Consider the following 8,912-nt stretch of genomic DNA (forward strand, 5'->3'; position numbering starts at 1 on the left):
GGTTCTGGGAACAGTGACTGAGCTGAGCAGTATATATAAAGAATGTTTTCTGCTATTTCATGTGCACAGCTTGGTACAGGATGTCGAATTCTCTGAGTTTCGTTACATGGATGTCCGTGTTATAACCTCAGTGACCTGGACAATTGTTCAGTTTCTTCATTATATTCTCATCCCATGTGTCTCATTTGTTTTCATTGTCCTCTTCAACGCTTTAGTAGTCGGACACATTTTAATGGCCAGCAGAGCATTCAGGAGATGACGGGATCATAACAGCGGGGAGAGTCCCAGAGACCGAGAGATGGAGAGCAGAAGAAAATCCAATATTTGTTTGTTTGTCATCTCGAGATAATGGCATGCTGTCATGGTCAGTTTTTATGGTGTATTCTGTATGCAGCCGATTTTGGTTGTAATTCAGATTATCTCCCCCGTTATGTCACCGAAAAAGATTTCATGCTCCAGCTTCTTAGTTGCTGCACGAGCACGTGCATTTATGCAGTGACACAGACGAAGCTCAGGGAGCTGTTGAAGATCGTAGTGACATATCCATTTACTGTTTGTGCAAAATTAGTCAAATGCTGTTGAAAAGTAAACACTTCCCAGATTTAATCTTTCGCTACACGTTCCCATGCCTCCAATTTCCATCGGAATAGAGACACTGAGACAGCCTAGTTAGGCTGTCTCTATTTACAATGTACTGTACTTTGAAACACGCCCTGCAATGGTATAGTTTTGCTTTCGGTTCGGTTAGAGTTCTTAGAGCACAGAGTCATCTATTTGTAATTGCACTTGCAAAGTGTGCAGGAGTGTCACTGGCAACAGAAGTCTTGCACAACCTCTGCAGAGCGTTAAGCAGGCTGGAATATTTGCTGCTCACAAAACTGGAAAATAAATCATAAATATCCCGGTCCCGTCCTTCAGCACCCACTCGTCAGGGGATGGAGGCCAAAATTTCACGGCCATTTTCCCCTCTGATGCAGGTACGGGAATCCCTGCGTAATTTCAGGGTTTTTACCATATGCCACGGATGAACGAGTACGTATTTCTTTGAAGCGCATGTTGATCAAAATATAATTCAGTGTCAGCAGGTCACATGTAACTGCGTAGTTTGAAAGACGTGATGCATTGCGCGAACGTGTATGTGAACATAATCGCATCTCATGATATGAAGTCAATTCTGTCCACAATCATGTGATGCATTTTATCCAGGCTTGAATACGACAAGCTCGCATTTATTCTCTGGATCAACATATAAATAGTTGGCGGGTGATTATGCAGATACAGAATGACCAGGCCTCTGACCTCAAGTCTCCTGAGCTGAGGATTTCAACCCAAGTGCTTCGCTCTCCTCTTATTCAGTAGGCCGGTTTTCAGCAGCAAATTTGAACACAGAAATCGGCAGACATTGTCATTAGTTGAAACGTTAACCTCAGAGTCATGAAGCCAAAGTGATTCAACAGATTAGTTCGCAAAGTGTTTGCACCAGGAGAAAACCCATACGGTCACAAGGAGAACGGGCAAACTCCACACAGACGGCACCTGCGGTCAGGAAGAGCCCAATTCTCAGGCTCTGTGAGGCAGTAGCTTTACCAGCTGCGCCACGGTGCCGAGATTTCGTTACATCCATTTCCGCTCTCAACAAAGTGATTTCAATGACTGCAGGTGTCCTGGCAACAATTGGACATCTCATAACTTCCATTCAAGCTGCAACAAGAAAACATTTCATTGCAACGCAGACAACAAAATCATTTCTCAATGTCAAAGTCGAGTTTATTATCATTTACAGAAATTCATACACGCACATGTGCAATGAAAAACATAAACTGAACATGCACCCAATTTTATAAGAATAATAAACAATTATAACAAAAAAGCATGAAGTCCATATTACTACAAAGTTATCAAAGTGTTGCAGTAATTACGTTGGTGCTGGTTGGTTCAAGAACCGAATGGGTGAAAGGAAGCAACTGTTCCAGAACTTGGTAGTGTGGGACTTCAGGATTCTGTACCTCCGGCCCGATGGTAGCTGCGAGAATATGGCATGGTCCGGATGATAGGGGATCTTTGATGATGGATGCTGCGTTCTTCATGCAGCCCCTCTTCCAGATAATCCAGCTGGTGGAGAATCATGTGCCTGTGGTGTATTGAGCTCATACCACTTCTCTCTGAAGCTTCCCGCGTTCCTGCCCATTCGAACTGCAGTTCCAGACCATGATGCAAGCAGTTAGGACACGTTTAACAGTACGGCTGTTGAAGTTCGTCAGAGCGCTCGGTGACAATCTGAACCTCCTTCACGTCCGACTAACGTAATAGCGCTGACTTGCATTCATGTAGATCCAAGTTCCACAAACAAGACTGCCCTTGTCGGCCATTCTCTCTGCCTGTTCCTGCCCCGTTGAGCTGAACTCCTCAGACCACCAGTTTACCTTGTCTCAGTTTCCCATTCCCATCCAATCTACATCCGTTTTACCTCACATGCTCTCCACCACATTAACGGCTTCCAATTCCCTGGCCCCACTGCTTCATCTCTACCATGAACGTGCGGCCCCTTTGCAACTGAATTCACCATCAACAAGGACTTAGAGTCCTCCACTTCTTTCTGAAACATATGTGCAACATGGAACATAGAGCAATACAACACAGGAGCAAGGTCTTCGGCCCAGGATATTGTCTCAACTAATCTCTTTTGTCTGTAATACTCTGTATGTGTCCATGCACTGCACTGACATACACCTTGTAAGAACAGCTTCAATGTCCCTTATCCGGTCACAAACCTTCATTACCACCGTAACGGCTTGTGCGGACACTTTCAGGGAGCTATGGACTTGGATAACAATATCCCTCTGCACATCAACACTGTTAAGTGTCCTACGGTTAACTGTATGTGTCCTTTTACATTGGATCACCTAAAGCTCAACACCTCACATTTGGCTGGATCAAACTCCACCTGCCATTATTCTACCAAGGCTTGCAACATATCTATATCCCGCTGTATCCATTAGATCTTTGTGTGTGTGTGTGTGTGTGTGTTTGTGTGTGTGTGTGTGTGTTTGCGTGTATGTGTGTGTGCGTGTATGTGTGTGGCAGGCCGCAGAGAGCCCAGCACAGATCCCTGAAGAATATTACGAATTCTAATCATGTCCTTTCCCATTAACGCTCCTAACCAGCTCCCACCAGCCAGAACAGGTTTTCCCCTGATCATCGTGCCTTTCATTCCTCTCACAAATAACTGGTTTAGCCATGGCACTCGCATGGGTCCGAGCTGCTCCTGCCGTGCCCTCGTCTCCATGGAACAGTCCATTTTCCAAACCTACTCTGGCACCAGTGCACGAGCCTCTCCCCGCTCCATCCACGACTCGATTGGTGCCGCCTCATCCACCCATGCCGAACTCGTCAATGTTGTGAACTTCGCTGCTAACTTCCACCCCACTCTCAAATTCAATTGGAACATTTCTGACAACTCTCCACCATTATGGCTCTCTGTCTCCATCTCAGTAGACCAACTATCCACCGATACTTATTGCACCGCACTGACTCTCACAGCTACCTCGAGTAGCCCTCCTCACACCTTATCTCTTGTAAGGGCGCCAACTCTAACTCTGTTTCTCCGTCTCCGCCGCATCTGTTCTGGAGATGAGACTTCTCCTTTCCACGGCATCTGAAACTCACGATTTATCTGTACAAGTGGTTTCTCCTCTCCAGTGATTTGAAGAGACCTGACTCGTACTTCCACCATTTCCCGCGTTTCTGCTCCCATTCCGGATCCCACCACAGAGAAGAAAAATAGCGTTCACTTGTTCCTTACCTTTCACGCGACGAGCCTCCGCATTCAGCATATCACCTCCGCCATTTCCGCCTGGTGCAGCGGGATCGCACCAGCACTCGTACATTCCACTCCTCAGCCATTCCTGGTTTCCGCAGGGGCCATTCCCTCCGTGGCTCCCAAGTTCCCAATTCGTCATTCCCCGGAATATGCCCCCGTGTACTGGTACTTTCCCCTGTAATCGTCGGAGGCCCAAACCTTATTCCCTTCATCACCTCCCTCAGAAACAACCAGGGATCGAAACAGTCATTGTGGGTCAGACAAAGGTTCACGTGCACACCTTCCAACCTGCTGTACTGCACTCGCTGTTACCAATGTGGCCTCGCCTACATCAGCAAGACCAGACTTAGATTAGTCGTCCGTTCAGCCGAGTACCCGCTCTCTGTCCTCACGGCCATCTTGAGCTTCCAGATGCATGTCGAATAAACTCTCCTTCCCTACCCACACTGACCTGAGTGCACCACCCCCCCCCACCCCGGCCTTCACCACTGACAGTGTGGGGCCAAACTCACACTTGAACAATAACTTATTCATCCTGTGTGGTCTAAGATCAACGTCATAAACGAGAAATTCTGCAATTTCAGGTAACCAGCACCACATGCGTCATCTCTCTCTCCTGATCGTCCCAAATCCTCAGAAACTCCTCAATTACAGGCTTTTGTTGTGTTCACTTTCAGCTTCAAGCCTCTGACTCCACCGCCACTCATCCTTCTCCCTACTTGTCTCATTCTGCCCACTATCCGAATCATCACCTGGTTCCAGCTATCCACTTCCACTTTCTGCCTCATCCTTCCCGCTCACCATTTTATTCCGGCTACTTGTCCCAACAAAAATTCAGTCCTGATGCATGGTCTGAACTCGAATATTCAACTGTCCCTTTGCCCCTAAAGATTCTGCCCGACCCCCTGAGTTCTTCCTGCTGTTTATTTGTTGCACTAAAATGGCAGGAAAGTGGGAGATTGATGACGTACAAGGGACCTTTAAATTTGAAATCAAAGAGATGCAAAGGTGTCAGCATTCAAAGAAGGCATAATCTCTCACTCGGTCATGAGTAAAATGAACGGTGTCTTCCTTACCAGATTTCACTGAAGTGAAGTGCATCCGCGCATCCGCGCATTTCACAGATCCACACCGGAAAGCAGCTCACTGTGGAAGGCGGGAGACACAAGATACTGCAGATAATGGAATCTGGAACATATAACAAGCACAATGTGAGACGAACTCAACGGTTCAGGCAGCGTCTGTGGATGGCAAGGAATGGCCGACCTTTCCGGTTAACAGCATGAATCTGGACTGACAGCGCAGAAGGAGGACAGTCAGTATACTGGAGAGGAGTAAATGGTGAGGCAGGAGCCGGCAGGTGATCGGAAGACTTTGTCATCCTGAACGATAATGGAGAGATGTGGACAGGTGTGGAGACTGACAGATGGACTTGGGAGAAGTAGGATGGGTGGGATGAGAGGTTGAAACAGACAAGGAAAGCAAATAAAATGGAGAGGGAGCCCTGTGGAAACGCAACTGGGCAGCGCAAGCCGCTGCTTTACTGTTGGTCACCGGAGCGTCAACAGGTTCGAATCCGAGTCACGGCAGACAGCACTATACACTTTTGACATTCAGCAGCTCCTGCAAATTCAACACTACTTTTGCTGAATTTCCGACCGCTGCCCCTCCCCAAGGATTGAGTTTCCTCTATCACCACCACATTTACCCTGGACATACCCCGACACTCACCATTGTACCTGGAACCAGGCAGTGGATTTGGATCAGAACATTCTATACAGATCAGCAGGGACGAGAGTATAAACGGGCTGTCTGGGTATTTATCACCAATAAGGTGACATTGTTCACCGCCAGGGCCCGCAGTGTGCAAGAGGCAGAACCAGCCTCCTTGCCTCAGCAACAGCACAGGATCTCCGCTCTCTGGATTGGGGCGATGAAAGACAGCTCGCCATTCTGTGTGCCCCCAAGTGAGTCCAAGATCTCCCTTATAATCCAACTCTCTCCCATTCCCTTGATATCTTTTGTGTCCTGCAATCTGCTGACTGTCTTCCGAAATGCATTCAGCATTTTGACCACCACAGCATTCTGTGGTTCAGAATTCCGCAGCTTGATCGCGCCCAGAGTGAAAGCATTCCCCCTCATCTCATTGATGAAATTTCCTCTCATATTATTAACGGTTTCCCTCTGGTTGTAGATTCTAAGCTACGGGAAACATTCTGCAACAATCCAGTCCGTAGACCCATTTCAGTACATTGTTCGATGCATTTGGCAACGTTGCAGAAGAGCCACAAAGTCAGGTGAACAGTGCAGAAGGAATTCATGGTGTTCCGAATGGCCTGCTTCTGTACTATACTGCCCTAAGTCTCGATGAAAATTATAAGTAACAAACAAAGGGGAGATATTAGGTATTCGTTCCCATGGCAGAATTGTCAGAGTCCATTTCAGTTGGAGTCAGAATTTTCGAGGTGATCTGAGGAAGATTTTCTTTCACTAGAGGGCGGTAGAAATCAGGTACATGATGGAAAAGAAAGCAGTGGATAAAAATGCTCTTACATTCAACAACTAATTAGTACGCACTTGGGTCCGGACGATGAAACAATCTCTGGACCAAGTGAGAGCAAATGGGATTTGATGGTCGGCGGTGACAGGGTGGGCAGAATGACCTGTCTCTGTGCTACATGACGCTATAACGCTGATGGGAACACTGAGGCCGGGTTTTTGTGTTAAAAGCAGAAATTCCAAATATGGTCAGCAGGTCAGGCAGCAGAAGAAAAGTAAACGAGTTGAGCATGTCCTGCCTCGCCCTGACTGGTGGCATACCTGAACAGCACTGAAATCAGGTAACAGATTCCTCGTTTCACCAAAACCCAGGACTCAAAAATCTCTGGTGAATTGTGCCTAGTATGAACGATATTCCGTGAAACAAAAACTCCGTATAATCAGAGTTATTGAATAAAGAGAGTTTTCGAGCACAGAAGCAGGCCCTTCGGTCCGACTCATCAATGCCGACCAAGTTGCCAACCTGAAGCAGCCCCACTTGCCGGAACACTGAACCCACTGTGGTAAAGCATCTCTGTCACAAGTGTGTGGCACTGAGTTTTAAACAGTAAACCCAAGCTATAGAATCTGCCATCGGATTCGTTTCGTTTCATTGCTAAAATTATTTGTTTAGCTCGTTGAGACAACATTTTTCGTTCCCACGTCCCTATCTTCACAGGAATAAAATTAGCGAAGACGCTGATCTGTCAGTCCTCTTTTCGCCTGAATCCACGCTTCACAAAGAGCTGACGTACCGACTTCCTGCTCGCCATCGGTTCTCCGGCCCTGTTCATTTTGCTCATTCCATGGATGGATGTCCTCCTATATTTCCTGTGTGGCAGACCAACTGCGAAGCATCGAGGCAGCTTGCATCAGTGATGTGTTTCAGGCACAGCCGAATTTAGAGAGAAACGTAACCCAATCTTATATATATATCACAGAACTCATTTTGTTTCTCGAAATGAACTTCTATGCGTTAAGTGGAAAGTGCAGACTCGAAGCAATGAATTGGAGATCATATGTTAAGCAAATCGGTGGTAGTGTGGCCGAGCGGTCTAAGGCGCTGGATTAAGGCTCCAGTCTCTGAGGGGACGTGTATTCGAATCCCACCACTGTCAAGCTTCGATTTTTCACCTGTGCTTTTTGAGAAGCTGCTCGCTGTGTGACAGTCACAGCCGACTTTTTCCAATCGGACCTTGTAATTGAAATACCCCATACTTCTGACCGTTTAAACAAACCTGTTATGTTTCCAAAACAGCAAAACTTTTCATACTGAATTGGATGCAGTTTGCTCAGTGGAGCCCCACCAATGTGCTGGACGTCATTATTCCTATCTTGCTATTGAGCTCGGCACAGTTTATCATCCATAATCCCAACAAAGTGAATGGTGCTCGCTTCCTTGAAGCCAATCGATTATTTTCATTCAGAAACTCAGCTAATGAGACTGGTTGATGAGGGCAATCTCCCTGCCCAACAACACTGAACCCTCTTTAAAATATGGAAGATAAATGGTATTAAAGTTTGCCCACTTTGCTGCATTCAGCTCAGCATTGAACGGAGACTTTTCCTCCTTTAATTATCCCCTTGATATCGTCATGTTTCCGTAACTTTCTCCTTTCTCAAACGTCTTCGCTGTGTCGTCCTTCAAATGTTCCGACTTAAAAGGCAAATGTAAAAAGATGAATTGCTGCCAATGCTCAGCAGGCCAGTGGGAGGCTTTCATCGACTTTCTGGATGAGAAAAAAAACAATTCTAAAGCGGTGGACTAATCTGGTCAGCGTAAAGTGAAACCAACATCTTCATAATTCCATCACAATGCGCTTTGGAGATTTGGGACTCTACGTGACTTTTCAGATATTACGAAAATCCCCACAAGTGTTGAGAATTTTTCAGTTGGCCAACGACACCGTGTGGAATGGGATATTCCAACCAACGGTGAGCGTGCGCTGAATTCCGCAGCCGCTGCGCCACAAACACAGTGAGGACAAAATCAAAACGCATTTCTCAGGACCCCAATGTGAGTTGAACTCGCCGACTTCTCCAGGACGGTGCCGCTGTCCTTGCAACAGAAGTTCTGCGCACCGAAGCTATGGATCATCTGAGTGACGAACGACCTGTAAGTGGGTACCGCTTTAGTTACTTTCCACACTGAAAGTCAGAAACGTGCAGTGTGGAAGATTCTGTTCCTGGACGGAAACATAAATCACTTCTCACGTATCCCATGTGATCAATTTACCGACTTTTTTCACGAGGTCTCCGTCCATTCTGCTGACATGCTGACTTTTTGCAAAAAGTTTCCGTTTTGAATCTGTGAGTACTCTATGTCGGTTTTAGATCTGATAGATACGGTGCTGCTGCCACATGCACAACGTTCTGTTCCTCTTTTAGAAGCTGACTCACATTACGAAATGTGTCGCCCAAATAATAAGATGTTCCTTTTGCTGCAGGTCGTTTAATTATCCACACTATAATGACCCCTGGTTTGCAGGTGAGTGTTTGAGTGTGGAAGGAATTGATTGAAATTGTGGAAAATAAAATGGGATCAACGAAAGCT

Source organism: Pristis pectinata, chromosome 20, assembly GCF_009764475.1.
Source record: "Pristis pectinata isolate sPriPec2 chromosome 20, sPriPec2.1.pri, whole genome shotgun sequence".
Lineage (NCBI taxonomy): Eukaryota > Metazoa > Chordata > Chondrichthyes > Rhinopristiformes > Pristidae > Pristis > Pristis pectinata.